This window comes from Eptatretus burgeri, chromosome 9 (assembly GCF_056783735.1).
Source record: "Eptatretus burgeri isolate ZD-2024b chromosome 9, Ebu_testis_v1, whole genome shotgun sequence".
Taxonomy (NCBI): Eukaryota; Metazoa; Chordata; class Myxini; order Myxiniformes; family Myxinidae; genus Eptatretus; species Eptatretus burgeri.
This window is the reverse complement of record NC_140969.1, coordinates 79,080,645-79,098,889: the sequence shown is the minus strand read 5'-3', so window position 1 is coordinate 79,098,889 and position 18,245 is coordinate 79,080,645. Positions and strand designations below refer to the sequence as shown.

The 18,245-nt window shown below is 41.1% G+C and overlaps 1 pseudogene; it reads left to right on the top strand.

Annotated features, from left to right (window-relative positions):
• The first annotated feature begins 4,432 nt into the window (after positions 1-4,432).
• LOC147020416 (uncharacterized) lies at positions 4,433-6,336 on the top strand (annotated as a pseudogene).
• Positions 6,337-18,245: the final 11,909 nt, after the last annotated feature.

Genomic DNA, 18,245 nt, shown 5'->3' with positions numbered 1-18,245 from the left:
ATAAAAGATTGGCATTATGCTGATGTTGATAAACCGACAACTTTAGATTTAATTAGAATGTTAAATAATGAAAAAATTATAAGCTTAAGAAAAGGTAAGGCTCTTTTAGAAATTCAAAAGAAATTTTATTCTTTTCCTGTTGTAAAAAAAATTATTTTGGATACAGGAATAACAAGAAATCCTGATGAATATATGTATAATATTCTATGGGGTGTAAACGATTCAAGGATAGTAAGGGATGAGGAAGGAGTTGAAGAAGAAGGGAAGAAGGGAAGAGGAGGAAAAGGAGAAGGAGGAGAGGGAGAAGAAAGAGAAGGAGGAAAAGGAGAAGAGAGAGAAGGAGGGAAGAGAGAATAGAGAGAGGGAGGAAAGAGAGAAGAGAGAGAGGGAGAAGAAAGAGAAGGAGGAGAGGCAGAAGAAAGAGAAGGAGGAAAAGGAGAAGAGAGAGTAGGAGGAGAGGGAGAAGAAAGAGAAGGAGGAGCGAGAGAAGGAGAGGGAGAAGGAGAGTGAGGAAAGAGCGAGACAAAATAAATATCAAAATATGGAAACCAGTGAGATTAAAAAAGATTGGTGGTATTACAGAAAATAACTCAACCCACCAAGGAGGAAAACAAAGAATTGACAAGTCTATTTGCAATACTTTCGACAAGACTATTAGCATCGACAAGATATGGATTTTAATTCAACTTTTTCATTTTTTTTTTCTTAAATAAATGGAGGAGAGAGTGAAGGCATTTCTAAGGATTCTTTATGTTTTAAAAATTAAGATTCAAATGTGCATGTTGGAAACTAAAAAGGTTTTTGCACTCTGCAGGAATTTTTCTCATAAATAAATGAGTTATTGTCTCAAATGTAAAAAGAAAACTAATACTAAAAATATTTCATATATTAAAAGTAAAAATAACAGGGTTATACAAAAAGGTATATGTTCGGTGTGTGGTTCAAAAAAAAAATCAATTTATCTCCAAACACAAACTCGGAGGAGATATACAAAAGTTTTTATCAGGAAGTAAATTTACAACTACTGGAATACCAGGGCAATTACATCTTCCAGGGTATTCTTTCTGTGGTCCAGGCACAAACTTGGATAAAAGATTAGATGAGGCAGACAATCCTAAATCCTGGAGTAAACCAATCAATAGAGTTGATGAAGTGTGCATGAGACACGATATTGATTATGGGAGTACCACAACGTTGGAAGAAAAGCATGAAGCCGATAGAGAAATGTTGTATAATTTGTCTCTGATACAAAATCCAACCTTGAGAGAAAAAGTTGATAGGTTCATCGTGAAGAAGATGATTAGTGCTAAATTGAAACTTGGACTTGGATATTCAAAAAACTTATAGGCTCTAATGATGCCATTAAGACTGAAGAGCAATTAGCTGATGAATTACATAAACCAATATTCACAAAGTTTCAGAGAAGGAAAGTTTATTCCAAGGAAGTTGATTATATCTGGTCTGCTGATTTGATTGAACTCAATAATGATAAAGGGTACAAGTATGCTTTAACCGTTATTGATTTGAGGAGTAGATATGCGTGGGTTGTCCCTTTAAAAAACAAAACAGGTAATACTCTTATGTTAGCTTTTCAACAGATATTTAATAAAAGTAAGAGAAAACCTAAAAAATTGTGGACTGATGAGGGTAGAGAGTTTTATAACAAGACATTTATGAATTTTCTAAAAAATAACAGTATTACATTATACAGTACCTTTAATGAAGGGAAGGCAGTTGTTGTTGAACGTTTTAATCGTACCTTAAAAGACAGACTATATAAAAAATTCACACAAGTCGGTTCACAACAATGGTCATCTTTTATTCAGGATATTGTGGATAAGTATAATGACACGATTCACACGTCAACAAATATGAAACCATCAGAAACATTTACAAAATTAAAATATGAAAAAGAGATTAATGTCAGAAAACCTAAGTTCAAAGTTGGTGATATCGTAAGAATATATAGGTGGAAATCTCATTTTGAAAAGGGTTTTACTGAACGATGGACGAAAGAACTTTTTAAAATTGTTGATGTAATAGATACAGTTCCTTGGACTTATAAAATATATGATTTGGAAGGGGAAGAGATTTTAGGTTCATTTTATTCACAGGAATTACAAAAGACAAAACTAAGCAGATAATACACCTTTGTGGACACTCGAGGGCCAAGTCCGAGGTGTACAAGTATATAATGTGTGTCAAGGGGTGGACGTTCTTACATCTGTGAACCCCAAACACAGAATCCTCAACTGAATAGTCAAGGCTTAACTTTTGTTTGTGTGTGTGTGTGTGTGTGCAATGGGAGCAATAGGTTGGCGCTTCACTCCCTCCTACTATACACCGTTGTGGACACTCGAGGGCCAAGTCCGAGGTGTATAACAGTATATAATGTGTGTCAAGGGGTGGACGTTCTTAGATCTGTGAACCCCAAACACAGAATCCTCAACTGAATAGTCAAGGCTTAACTTTTGTTTGTTGATGTGTATGTGTGTGTGTGTCCCAACCCTCACATTCAAAATCTCAACCCCAACCCTCACATTCAAAATCTCAACCCCAACTCAATCCTCACCCAACACAATGTCTTTTTCAAAATGAGATTTCCACATATATATATATATATATATATATATATATATATATATATATATATATATATATATATATATATATATATATATATATATATATTTTACGTTTTTTTTTTTTCTCTTCTTCCAATTCTGTCTTTTAAGGCTTTCAGGTTTGATGACATAGAAAGAGGGAGTAAGAACTTTCTTGATAGGTTTAAATCCCAAAGAGTGGTAGCATTTCAAGTCTTCAAAATAACCCCAACTTTCCAAGTCTCCAAGGTAGTTATTTAAACCATCAAGGCAGAACTCATTTACTGATTTTTTCAAAACTTGTGAGTCTCCAAGGTAGTTCCCATATTTAGAACCATCTTGGCAGAACCCTTTTCCTGAGTCTCCAAGGTAGTTATTTAAACCATCAAGGCAGAACTCATTTACTGATTTTTTCAAAATTTGTGAGTCTCCAAGGTAAAACTTGTATTCTGGCTCATCAACGTATAACTTGTTCAGTGGGTATTGTCTTGATAACTCACAATGAGTACTATTGCTGTAAAACTCTTTTTCAGGATTTTGCTGGTCTCCAAGGTATAACTCTTTGGTTGGTTCATCAAGGACGAACTCGTTCTGTGGGTCTTGGTCGCTCATAAGGTCTTCAACCAAGCCAACAATTTCCCCCCAAGTTGTAGCAAAAGCAGTATTTTCATTTTGTATTTCAGATACAATTTCCTGTGAGAGAAAATAATAATGTATTAATTAAGTTATTTAATTTTAAATGAGTATGCTTCAATCAAAGTTTGAAAATAGGAAAATAAAAATCTTACCTCAACAGATAAGAGGTTTGAATCCAGTTCATCAACTTGAAGGTTTAGTTCCATACAAGACAGAGAGTTCCAGGCAAGCACACAGCACACCATTGCCAGCAAAAACAAATGTTTAAAATGGAGCCTGGGCTTGAAGCTTTTATAGAGAAAGACTGGTGGGTGTGGTTTCCTTTGGAAATTCCCTGGGCAAGCCTAGGCAAGCCTTCATTAGGAAATTTTTCAAAACCATAACATCCTGTAATTTTCTAGTGATTTCTTTGTGAGTCAGAGATGAACTGGAAATGATGTAAGAGTGGGCGGGGCTTAGCAAAAGTAGGCGGGGCTTAGGAAAAGTGGGCGTGACTTAGAAAAAAATACCTTATGAAAAGTGGGCAGAGCTTAGCAAAGTGGGCGGGGCTTAGAAAAAGTGGGCGTGGCTTAGAAAAAAATACCTCACGAAAAGTGGGTGGAGCTTAGCAAAAGTGGGCGGGGCTTAGGAAAAGTGGGCGTGGCTTAGAAAAATACCTCATGAAAAGTGGGCGGAGCTTAGCAAAAGTGGGCGGGGCTTAGGAAAAGTGGGCGTGGCTTAGAAAAAATACCTCATGAAAAGTGGGCAGAGCTTAGCAAAGTGGGCGGGGCTTAGAAAAGTGGGCGTGGCTATACAAAAAAATAACCTGTGGCTCAGGAGGTGGTCAAACAAGAGCATTAAGAGAAGTTTATCATTTCGTAATGGCACAAAAGGGGTATCTTCAAAAATATAAAGATTCAAATGTTTTGTTTGTCAATATTTTAGATGGGGATTATTGTGCAAAGAAAATTAAACTATTGAAGGAATTTGAGAATGAACAAATCTTTATAGGTTCAATGAGTGAGCTGTTCAACCCCCAGGTGTTCAATTCAATGAGGTTCAACCTCCAAGTTAAAAGGGGAGACAAATAAATATACCTTGGGATAAAAAGGGGGTTTATTTTTAGGGAAAAAAAAGGGAATCGCTGAAAATCCCCCATTCATTTACATGGGGAAAAGTGAGCCAGAATCAGTATTCTTACCCTACTCATGTGGTTCGACGAAGTGATCGCCTGTGGGCAGGTCTTTCATCTGACCTGATCATCGAACAAGTTCTGATGAGAAGTTTGAAGACCAGCGGGGGGCTCACATGAGGGCGAGGAATGACAGAGCAACAATGGCTGGTATGGCTACTATCAATGCCTGCCTGTGCAGAAATAAACCAGGCAATGCAGGAGCTCACAGGTGTGAACTACAACACTGGAGAGCAGAAGAAGGACATGACCAAGGCAAGACAATCTTGTGACTGGAAGGACACAATATCAGCTCTTCAGTATTTACAGAAACGGAATCCGTTCAGTCGTGATCCACGTCTGAGGAATATTGCCACTGGAGTTCATGCACACCCCACCATCAACGTCGATACAGCACATGCTGTAGGAGCTAAAATATTGAAATCTATGGAGCGGAAAACACCTGCCGAGTACACATTTAAGAGGAAAGACCAAGATGTCACCCTCGGCATGAAGTCATCTGTCAAGATTGATGGAGAGCAAGTCCAGGTTGACCCACAACTCCTCTTCCAGAGACTGATCACTGTTGCACAGACAGCAGAAGAACTGGAGTCGGCCTTCAAATATGAACTGTGCTGCTATCTACCAGCCCTCTTTTATTCCTCTCTTCATCTCCGAGAAGCACACAAGCCAGTCTTTGCTGATGCCATCTGGGATCTTCTTGGATCCGATGTCCCAGCCGATATCCCCAATGATGGGCAACAGTATGTTTTTGATGGCGGGGCACTTGTTCAACGCATTCCATGGTCTCGTGGATCTACATACAGAGACATATGCCACCAGTACACTGATTATGTAACGAAGAAGTACGGAGATGCCATAGTCGTGTTTGATGGTTATGAGAGTACCAACACGAAGGACATGACACACCAGAGACGGTCTAAAGGGAATGCTGGCACTTCTGTGACATTTAAAGCTGACATGCGTCTCACAATGAAGAAGGAACAGTTTCTTGCCAATAGGCAGAATAAACAGCGATTCATTTTTATGTTGAGTGAAGAGCTTCAGAAGAAGAACTGTGAGACACACCATGCCTCAGGGGATGCTGATCTTCTGATTGTACTGAAGGCCATGTAGTCTGCTACTGTCACCAACACTGTGTTAGTTCGTGATGATACAGACCTCCTCGTCCTCCTATGCTACCATGCAAGCTTAGAATCCCATGACCTCTTCTTTTGTCCCGAGCCAAAGAAGAACATGAAGAAGCCTCACATCTGGAACATCAAGGCTACAAAGAAAATGATTGGTACAGACATATGCAAGCACATACTGTTTCTACATGCAGTTCTTGGGTGCGACACGACATCTCGTCTTCATGGGATTGGAAAGGGAGCTTCCCTCAAAAAGTTCAAAGCAAACAACACATTCCGTGAGCAGGCCAAGGTTTTTGATACATATCCAGCTTCCGTATGTGATGTGGCAGATGCAGGAGAAAAAACATTGGTGATAATCTACAACGGAAAGTCAACTGACACCGTGGACACCCGCCGGTATCAGCGGTACTAGGACAAGGTGGCTTTGAGCTCCTCTCACATGCAACCACAGATGTTACCACCAACATCAGAAGCAACAAAGTATCACAGCTTGCGCGTGTATCTGTCAGTCCAAGAATGGAAGGGATGTGCAGATGAACTTCTTCCGACAGACTGGGGTTGGCAGAAGTGTGACGAGGGTTTTGTGCCACTTCAGACATCAATAGCTCCAGCTCCTGAAAAGATGTTACATGTCATTAGGTGCAACTGCCAGGCTGAATGTAGCACCATGAGATGCACATGCAAGAAACACAACATTGAGTACACTCCAGCTTGTGGAAACTGCAGGGGCTCTGGCTGCACAAACACTCCATGTGACAATGATGAGGATGATGACGACATTGTCGAGTTCTAACTTTATTGAGATTGAACAAATCTTTATAGGTTCAATGAGTGAGCTGTTCAACCCCCAGGTGTTCAATTCAATGAGGTTCAACCTCCAAGTTAAAAGGGGAGACAAATAAATATACCTTGGGATAAAAAGGGGGTTTATTTTTAGGGAAAAAAAAGGGAATCGCTGAAAAAATACGCTTGATTTTTCTCAACATGTATAGTAAGCTTATAATGGATGAAGTTTCTGAGTTTAATGCGAATTTTCATTTTCATTTCGAAACCTTCGTCAGGCAGATGTGATTGCCCCGAGTGGAATTGTGAATTTTGTCATGTTTCAATCATTTACATAATTATATTGTATTGCCATTGACTTGATTTCATCTTGTGGCTTCACCGTTTCTTTTTTTTTGTCCAGGAGCCAAAATCAGTGTTAGGTAAATTTTTTTTTTCAGGACAAAAACTTGACATTTTTGGACAAAAAAGCTATAATTTTTTATTTTACCCTCAAGACATTTCACTTTTTTATAATTATTCTTGTATATCAATATACTGACTATAACTAGAAACAATTAGAATGCAGAAAAACATATATTTACATATTAAAATATCAATCATTACAATTTTCTCATTTTCCCCGAAGCCGGGTGGTGGCCATATTGGATTTCCATGATTTCAGGACTTTCCCCCCGGAGGATCCCTTAGGACTTTTTTCTGTCACCGAGGACATATCCAGGAATCAAAATCTGTTGAGTTTGCTTTTGTTACAATTTGTGGGAGGTCATCCGACATTTCGCCTGTACTATTGGGTGCTGCTGCTCAAACAGATGGTGGCGAACCCTATCAAGAATTATCCGAGCAAAGACCTTGCTGGGCACTGAGAGCAGCATCACCCCTTGGTAGTTGTTGCAGTCCTGGAAATCAGCCATCCCTTTCCAGAGGGGGACAACAAGGCCCCTCTTCCAGTCATTTGGGATGATGTCTGTGTTCCAGGCAGAGCATAGAACTACATGCAATGACATGAGAGCAGCATTTTCACCAGACTTGAGAAGTTCAGCATGGATGCCATAAATACCAGGAGCTTTACCACATTTCAACCGGTTCACCACAGCCGGTGTTTCCACAAACGAAGGTGGACCACAGTTGATTGGAGGGTCAGCAATATGGATAGTAACACCCTTGACATCCAACTTAACAGATAGTGGTTCAGCTTGGGACAGCCTCTCAAAGTAACCGGCCCAGCGGGCCTTCACTTTGGACTATTCTGTCAAGAGCCCACTGCTGTCTGCTCTAACTGCAGTACACCGAGGGATGGACTTGGAGGAATGCATTGGACAATTTTCCCTGTAAACAGGACGAGAATCACTTGACCACACGTGATGCTCTACCCCCTCACAGGTTTCTCGAACAGAGGCCTCCTTCTCCACCCTCAGCACATGTGCAGTTTTATGCCTCAATTCCCTGAATAGCTCAGCTTTGCCATTCAGCCTGGCACTGTAACTCTGGTCAATGTTGTCCAGTGTCCCTTGTGAGGCAAATTTCTTCTTTACCCTCCGGTGAGTTATAAGACATGCACCGGCAACATCAAGGATGGTTGTCTTGAAGGCACTCCACAATGCTTCAGAATTCCTCAAAGCACTCAGACCCCCCAAAATCTCTGCTCAACCTGTTCACAAACTCCTCAACTACCCTCTCATCCTTGAGCTTGCCAATGTCCAGCCGAGGCTGGGATGGTTCCATTCTCTTGGATTGAAGCTGCAACTTCAGAGTTGCTACAACAAGCATCTGTGGTCAGTATTGAGGAAATGAGCACTCCGGTAGACCCTGCAGTTCTGGATCATCCTAGAGCGACAATCAACGAGCACATGCTCAATGTCCTTTGCCACACAACCAGCGTTGGAATAGCAAGTCCATCGATGAGTCTGTGGGAGCTGAAACCATGAACCAGTCACCCTAAATCCATGACTTTTTGCAAAGTCAAGGAACTTAGTGCGATTCTGGTTCACAGTTCCAGACCCATGGGGATCAACACATGTCTCATCACCATCCCTATCAGTGCCCGTCGATGCCTTGAAATCCCCCAAGACTCGAAGAGTATCTCTCCTGGGGGCATTGATGAACTATTGACTTGGGCATGGCATATAATGTTTCCTTCACTGTGAAATCACTTGCCTCACTCGTAGCACATGCAGAGTCCAGGGAAACGACACCCAAGGAGTGATGAATTCTTCATCTCATAATACACTCATTAACTGGTGTTACCTCATTTATCATTGGAGTCAGCTTATTGGACACAGCTACAGCAACTCCTTGGGCATGCTAACCATCAGAGCGACCAGACCAAAGTGGTGCAACCACCCGCGGTGGTCTCAGAACCTCAGAGAGTGCTGCAATACCATTGTTGAAATGCTTCAGCTCAGATAACAGACAGGTGATCATCCTCTCTTAGGATATTCCAGGCACCTAACCGAAGGGACCGCCATATGGTGGATGCCACCTCAGCACCACTCCTCCACACACCACCATGATCTGACCTAGAAAGTTTACCCCATGATTTTCCTCCTATCAATGAACAGGAGTCCCAAAAGCTTTGCCCCAATCGCATCATCCAGTATGCTGCCTGACAAAGGGCAGCAGCACAGTGAATCCATGACTCCCCAGGAGTAGGTTTTTAAAACTACTCCCACGGAGTAGTAGGAAGAATCACTTAAAAAATTATGGAGTCCGAGCCGGATCCAGATCTTTACCAATATCTAATCAAGTCTTCCTTGTCACATACCCAACCTGTCCACCAAGTTTCATTCGAATCCGTCCACAACTTTTTGAAATACCGTGTTATATATCGGTTTCTCCTGATCTCTCAAAGATGAAGAATCACTTTAAAAATTATCACATGTAGATCTTTACCAAAATTTCATCAATTTTTCCTTATCACACACCCAAAGGGTCCACCAAATTTCATGCAAATCCGTCAACAACTTTTTGAGATATCGTGCCGTATATCAGTTTAGCACTATATCTCAATGGTGATGAATCACTTAAAACATTATCAGATCCATATCCTGATAGAAACTTCACGAAAATTGAAGCAATTCTTCCTTTTCATACACCCAACCTGTCCACCAAGTTTCATCTGAATCCGTTAACAACTTATTGAGATATTGTGCAATATATTGTTTTTTTACCCCATCTCTGAATAGTGAAGAATAACTTGAAAAATTCTAGAAGTCAGATCCAGATCCGGATCTTCACCAAAATATAATCATTTCGTCCTTGTCACACATCTAACCTGTCCACAAAATTTCATCCAGATCCGTCAACAATTTTTGAGATATCCTGTACACAGACAAACAAACAAGCCGGTAGGCGGCGATGGTTCGCCGAGCATGGAAACTATAAGATATAGAGCAAAATGGATGTCATATAGCGGATAGGGAATCACCTTAAGATTATGCATATCAAATCTCATCCGGTTCCATCTCTTGATAACTACTCGGTATCCATTTGAATGAAAAGTACCGAAAATGCGGTTTGAAATCGGAAATCCCCAAAGTTCGAGGGGGTGCTGTGGGTGAATAAAGATCTAAATCGAAAATCCGGCTTGATACTTTGTGCACAATGTATTCCAGACGATTAGTGTGAATTTTCATGACCATCCGACCATAACCCTAGGAGGAGTAGCATTTGGCGTGAAGGCACCTCCAGCTCTTGCATATCATCGATTTTTGCACTAATTGACCTTTGACCCCTGACCTAAGCGAAATCGGTCAATATGTCCTGAGGCAAACTTGTAGTACTCATTGAGTTCCATGAACCTGCAAAGTTTCATTCATATCGATACACTCACCTGGTCGCTCGGGGGCCTTCAATTTTCGCCAATTTTCACGCATGCCCTAATTGTAGGGGATGCTGCGGTAAAGTATTCTATATATCACAAAAAACCGGAATATATTTGATAGAGCATCACCTGTAAATCATTCGTGCCAAATTTCATAACCCTACGTGGGATAATGGCTTTCAGAATTGATTTCGCATGAACGGTACCGATTTTGAAGGTTTTTCGGTTGTTGCTAGGGAACCAAAGCGTTCTTAGCAACCATCACAATTTCCAAAGCACGAGGTCATAAGATGTACCTACCACCCGAGTTTGGTCAAAATCCGCCCACGTTTACTACCAATTATGCTGATGACAAATGAACAAACATCCAAACAAACAGACAGAATTACTGACAATAAGGGTCACCTATTTCGGCGACCCAACAAACAAACAGAAAGGGGTGAAACATAAAATCCTTCAACTTCGTCGGAGGAGGTAATAAAAGGCAATGTGTGTTTGTGCGTGCGTGCGTGTGTGCGCTCGCGCGTGTGTGCGCTCGCGTGTGTGTGTGTGTGTGTGTGTGTGTGTGTGTGTGTGTGTGTGTGTGTGTGTGTGTGTGTGTGTGTGTGTGTGTGTGTGTGTGTGTGTGTGTGTGTGTGTGTGTGTGTGTGTGTGTGTGTGTGTCAGTGTGCATGTCTACTCCATCACTCTAAAACCATAAAACCCAGCAGCCTGAAACTTTGTATGCATACTAAGAAAACTCCAAGGAAATGAATGAGTGAAAATTTGGTGTTTGGGTTAATTAAAACATCCCTTTTGAAGATAATTAATGGCTTTATTTAATTATATCCTTCATCATGCGATCCTCGGTCACCTCACTGTCTGGGGTCTAAAGGCATTTCCTGGGTAACCTCGCTGGGATCTGAAGCTGCCATATTTTTTGGCCTGCTCAACCATGCCTCGACTTGGAACAGGCCGCAATGATTTCTTAACGCTTAAGATTATTTTTCACTTTCCTCACTCATATCGGATGCCTGTTCATCATCGCTACAAATCGTTGTGTACATCACTGTAAATGCTTTAAGTTTTCAAATTAGGAGCTTCGAGTGTTTTCATGCATTATATGAGACGATATTCCACTATCTACTCTCACAGACTAATTACAATCTCTCTTCAAAATATTATTTTGCTTTTTAGGATCGGATATCATCTGGACTAAATAACTGTCAAAATGTGTTGTGAAATCTGATGGTTTAAAGAAATAACAAGTCTAACAACGAAGCCGATATACCTATTTACTTGAAGCAAGCAATGTTATGTCCCTCCTTCTCCATACATGGATACACAAGAAGATGTGAAATTTCCAAAGCATTAAACTTATCTTTTTCTACTGTTTGGAGGATTATGTTGAGAAAACAAAAAATTAAGGAATGTATCAAGATTAACCAGCTTCATTGAACTGTACGATTTAATGCATTCACTCGAATGCTTGTTCATCATCGCTATGAATCGCTGTATAGATCTCTTTTGTAAGTACTCTAGTTTTCAAATTAGGAGCTTGAAGTGTTTCAATGCATTATATGATACAATTCTCCACGATCTTCTCTCATGGACTAATGAAAGTATATCATCAAAACATTATTTCAGCTTTGAGGATTGGATATCGTCTGGACAAAATAAGTGTCAATATCTGTTGTGAAATCTGATAATTTAAAAAATAACGAGTCTTATAACTAAGGTAATATACATCTTTACTTTAAAGAAGGAAGACTCAGTCCCTCCGTCTCCATACATACACAAGAAAATGTGAAATTTCCAAAGCATTAAACTATTCCCTTTCTGCTGTTTGGAGAATTATATTTAGGAAACAAAAAATTTAGGAACGTAACAAAATTAACAAGCTTCATTGAGCTATATGATTTAATGCATTCACTGCAAGACCTCATGCCCTGTCACCCTGAGAGACTGCATATCCATAAGGACTGCCAGATCTGTGTCTATTTTCGGAGGTTTCACGATGTGCTTGCGGGGTAAGCTTACACATTGTAAGCAATAACGAACCCTACTTCCCCATTGTCTCGGGTCGCTCACCTGTATTTTTTTTTCTTCATTTATTTATTTATTTATTTATTTTCATTTACTTATATTTTCATTTATGGAAGCTTTCCGACAGTTGTGTGATTTTTTTCCTGGTGTAACATCTTTATACATATGTACAATCGGCACACAAATCGTACAATCTTTGTACAATCGGCACACAAAATTACCATGCTTCATCATTGTCTTGGGTCACTCACCTGCATTTGATTTTTCATTCATTTATTTTCATTTATTTATGTTTTCATCTACAGATGTTGTCCGATGGTTGTGATTTTTTCCCAGTATATCAGCTTCGTTGTCCATCGGCAACCAAAATTTTAGCTTTCTCCATCACCCGGAAGGTACCAATCTTTAATACCAGTCAGCAAGTCAGTCATCCAGAGGTTAGAAAGAGCTTTATATATGAGATACATGTATGGAGTGTATCCACATGGTATTGCATGCACCATCCTCTGTTACAAAGCATTGGTGCAGCTGAATCAGTTTATTAGTAAGGGTTAGCCATTACCTTCCCAGCAGGAGTTGGGGTGGGAATTTGGAATTTGGCCATGGTGCCGGTGATAGCTCGCGGACTCTTCATGAAGGACATTGTGGGATCTTTAACGTCCAACAACTAATGCCAGCAGAGGGGATGCCCAGTTTAATATGTGGGACTGCACACACATTGTTGAATCACCCTGCCTGTAAAACACTGGGATGACAGTTTATAGCTGGGCCAAGCATCATTCACACTAATTCCCCAAGCAGCAAAAAAGAAGTTTCTTTGCTCTGTCAAAATGATCACATTCTTCTTTTTTTGTAGGCTGGCCAAGACTCTTCGAAGAGCTTTGTAGCTCTTTAATGAGAAATGAAATACAGTAAAATTTAAAAAGCAAGATCATTAAGCACCTTAATCTATTAATATGATTTCAATTATGATGAAAAGCTACTAATTTTGCATATCATAGAACTTGTTTGAATCTGCATACTTTTATGCATTTTGAATGTTACAAATTATGTCCCCATTATGCAAAGCATTTCTATGGAAATAATTTTGAATGTATTCCTGAAATTTTCTGCAGAGAAATTGCCCACAACACTGAACCATTTTCATGTCGCATCATTCAGTGATTAAGGTATCCCTCCTTGAAACCTCTGCAAATTGGAGATATTTTGCTTCCCCTCTGTCTTCAATGCATTCGGTCTCACCTTGTATACTTTTCACACCATCCTCCTTACTCTTTTCTTCTTCCACATCAACTTTAAGTGCTATTTTTTTTTAACCTTTTTTCTTATTTTGTTGTCAAGGATATGTTATTTTGTTATCCTTCTCTTCCTTTTCGAAATTTACTTTTCTTAATTTATCCATTCCTCACCATGTATACTTAATATGCAGATGGTCGATAAGAACACAACTAATCTTGTACACACAACAATCCTCTATTTTACCTCTACAATTGAAGTCTCAAGAGGTCTTCATTCTCAATAACAGTGCTTAATGTTGAGCCTGCTGGGTTTACTGTGACCTGCAGTGAAAAGAATGAAGCTTTTGTTTTGCAAAACAACTGGCAAGGCAAATGTTCTGTGTATCGAAATTCCATTTGCAAAGCAATTGCAATAAATAAGTGAAAGTAATTATTTTCTGCACATGACATGATGGATAAAACACATTATTGAGCATTGAGTTTGCTTTTAAATTGTAAATGGATTGGTATTGTCTTTGCTTTCTGTTTATTTTATTTCTCTCTTGCTTTGATTTATTTTCTTTCTTTGCTTGTTTGCTTTACCTTTTACGGAGTGTCTTTATTCATTGCAGTGTTGGTCCAATAGGATCACCGGATACTTTATCAACAAATCAACTGTTCTACTAGACTCTGTGGTGTAATGGTTTGAGGTCTGTCCTGAGTCTGGTAGGTCAGCAGTTTGAAGCCTCGCCAGGTCATACCAAAGACTTCAAAAATTGTATGTGCTGCTTCCTTGTTTTAGGGTGTTTTGGGTGTTTTGATGTTCAGCAGTTAAAAAGGATAGAGCATGGACAAGCAACAATAAGTTTGCAACCATCGTGCAGGCTTGATGGCCCTAAGGGTGGATTAAGATTTTTTGGGGGTCCTGGGCACAAAACATATTTAGGCCAAAAACGCCCAAAAAAAAGTCTCCATGTTATTTTTGCCCAAAAAGGCCCTAAAAAGACAACTCGGTGTTATTTTTGCACTCACTCAGCCGATATTGCTATAGAGTTGACTGGAAAAAAAAAGAAACAGAGGAATTCCCATGTTTTATTGCCTCTCCGCCACAGTGGAAAAAAAAGCCATGTTTCAGGTGTTCCATTTCCAATCAGCTTGCTATCGCTTGTCAAGCCAGCTGTTCCTTATCAACCGTTTTGTTGGAGTACTTGCTTTAGCTTAAATGCTTAAGCCACTTGGCAAGCGCTCTACAAGAAACTTCATAATGGAACACACCCCAGCACATGCAAGGGGTGTTCAGTTACCAAGTTTTTATTTTCTTCTTTTTTTAGCTCACCTGGAACATAGTTCTGGGGATTTTATGGGATGGCGTGTCTTCAGGCCGTCCATCCATCCACAAATACTTGCAAATTCTTCTCTGAAACTACACAAACAATTCCGATGAAACTTGACCACAACCTTCAATGCCTGTGATGTACCAAAGTTTGTTCACGGCATTTCAAAAATCAGGGTCTGAAGTGGTCTATGGAGGGAGTTTACAGGGGGGTTGCCCCCACCCCCCGGGGTTGCCCCCCCCAAAAAAGAGGTATTTGCTTTCTTCTTAGAAGCTACACACACAATTTTGATGAAACTTGACCACAACCTTCAATGCCCCAAGATGCACCAAAGTTTTTTTCAAGCTGTTTAAATAATCGTGGTCTAAGGAGGTTTCTTGGGGGGGGGGGGGTTGCTCCCCAAAGTAGGTATTTGCTATAACATTGGTTCATTGGTACATTTTGCTGATTATATCCTGTGTTGACCTCCTCCTCAGTATCATTATTCGACCAGGTGAGCATCCGGGGAGTATTGCCCTATCCAGCACCCAATGCATGATGTCATTGATTGACTGTATCCTTGCTCTTCGTGTCCTCGCCAAACACAGACAAGAGTTTCCGCAGGGGCTGCATGTAGCCTATGTTGATCTCTGCAAAGCTTTTGATTCAGTGAATCAGGATGCCCTCTGGAAGATTCTTCATCTTCGTGGGGTGCCACCAAAAGTGATCACTGATGGCTGAACTATACTGTGATACTAGGAATGCTGTGAGATGTGGTGATGCCATGTCTTACTTATTTCCAGTTGTTTCTGGAGTTCATCAGGGGTGTGTACTGGCCCCCATACTTTTCAGCGTTTGTATGGACAGTATTCTGGGAAGGATGTTGGAGAGACCAAGCTGCGGTGCATCATTTACGAATGTCAATATCTCTGATCTTGATTTCACATTTGAGGCAGTCATCTTTGCGGAGACTCTGGATATCCTTGTGGGGGCCCTCAATGGATAAATGAGGAGTCAGAGCAGGTGGGATTACAGATTTCCTGGGTCAAACCAAATATCCAGGCTTTCAATGACATCTTGGATGCTGCTTTCTTGTCTGTACGTGTTTGTGGTGAGGATGTTGAGGTCACGGGAGATTCACTTTTCTTAGCAGTGATATTCATATCTCTGCTGGCTGTGAGCCAGAGGTCAATAGACATCTGGGTCATGTCTGGGGAGTCATGGATTCAATGGATCATGGGGTGTGGCACTGTTGGTACCTGTGCAGGAGGAAGAAAGTCCAGCCATGTCGTGTTGGCAATGTCAAAACTATACATATATACACTACATCGCAAAATTATGTGGGCACCACTTTTGATTAGTGGATCCGGCTATTTCAGCCAAACTCTTTGCTGACAGGTGTATAAAAGCAAGCACACAGCCATGCAATCTCCGTAGATAAACAGTGGCCATAGAATGAGAAGTACTGAAGAGCTCATTGACTTTTAACATGGCACCCTCAAAGGATGTCACCTTTCCAACAAATCAGTTCATCAAATTTCTGCCCTGCTTGAGCTGCCCCGGCCAACTGCAACTGCTATTATTGTGAAGTGGAAATGTAGAAGAGCAACAAAAGCTCAGCCGCAAAGTGGTAGGCCACACAAGCTCACAGAATAGGACCACCGAGTGCTGAAGTGCGTCACACGGAAAAATTGTCTGTCGTCAGATGCAAAACTCATGACCAAGTTCCAAACTGGCTCTGGAAGCAACATCAGCACAAACACTGTTCATCGAGAGCCTCATGAAATGGGTTTCCATGGCCGAGCAGCCACACACAGGCTTAAGATCACCATGCGCAAAGCCCACATCGGCGGGAGTGGTGCAAAGCTCACCACCATTGGACTCTGGAGCAGTGGAAATGTGTTCTCTGGAGTGTTCAATCATGCTTCACCATCTGGCAGTCCGACAGACTAATCTGGTTTTGGCGGATGTCAGGAGAACGCTACCTGCCCAAATGCCTCGTGCCAACTGTAAAATTTGGTGGAGGAGGAATAATGGTCTGGGGCTGTTTTTCATGGTTTGGGCTAGGCCCTTTCATTCCAGTGAAGGGAAATCTTAACGCTACAGCATGCAATGATATTCCACACAATTTTGTGCTTCCAACTTTGTAGCAACAGTTTGGGGAAGGCCCTTTTCTGTTTCAGCATGACAATGCCCCCATCCACAATGCGAGGACAATACAGAAATGGTTTATTGAGATTGATATGGAAGAACTTGACTTGTCTCGACAAAGCCCTGACCTCAACCCAATTGAACATCTTTGGGATAAATTGGAACGCCGACTGTGAGCCAGAACTAATCGATCAACATCATTGCCCGACCTCACATGCTCTTGTGGCTGAATGGATCAAATCCCCGCAAGGATGTTCCAACATCTGATGGAAAGTCTCCCCAGATCAGGGGAGGCTGTTATTGTAGCAAAGGGGGGGGGGGCAACTCCATATTAATGCCGATGATTTTGGAATGAGATGTTGGATGAGCAGGTGTTCACATACTTTTTGCCATGTAGTGGTAGTGTATCTTTAATATATATATATATATATATATATATATATATATATATATATATATATATATATATATATATATATATATATATATATTGTTATGGATTTCAGAATCTGGTGTGATGAATGCATCCATACATTCAGGTCCTCAGACAGTTATTTCCTTAAATGCATGTTTGGATTAGCCCAATCCCCATGTCTAATGGGATTTTAAATGTGATGTGTTGAGAAGGGTGAAGAATAGATCCCCTCTCTTATGGGAAGCTTTTTTTGTCTTTACGACAGACACGTTTAAACACATTTCTTTTGCAAGCGCTGGCACCTGCCTTATTTTTCCTCAGCAACGTTTATTCACATATTTTTTGTGAGCGCTGACGCCCACCTTTTTTCGAGCGCACGGGTTGTCATGGTAACAGTGGCAAGTGGGGTGGGGTGAGCTTGGGGCGACCCTGCGCCTGCCGACACGGGCTGCAGATATAAAAAGAATTGGAGGTCCATACAGAAGAAGAAGAAAGCGAGAGAGGAAGTGTGCGAGAAGAGAAGCGAGCAAGAAGTGGGCAAGCAAGCCAAAAAGAAAGCGAGAGTTGAAGCGCAAGGAAGAAGGGAAGATGGAAGAAGTGCGAGGGAAGAAGCAAGCCAGAGAGGAAGCGTACGAGCGTGCAAGTGAGGAAGCGTGCGAACGTGCAAGTGAGGAAGCAAGCGAGAAAGTGTGCGAGCGTGCAAGGGAGGAAGCAGGCGAACGCGCAATTGAGGAAGCAAGCAAGGAAGTGTGCGAGCGTGCAAGGGAGGAAGCATGCGAACGCGCAAGTGAGGAAGCAAGCGAGGAAGCGTGCGAACGCGCAAGTGAGGAAGCAAGCGAGGAAGTGAGCGTGTGGGTGTCTGACCAGCGCCAACAACCAGACAAATCGTCCTTTCCAGTGCTTGAGCAAGCAAGCATGTGGTGCGCGTGTGCGTGTGAGCAGCACTGACAACGAGTGAGCCACGCGTCGGTCACA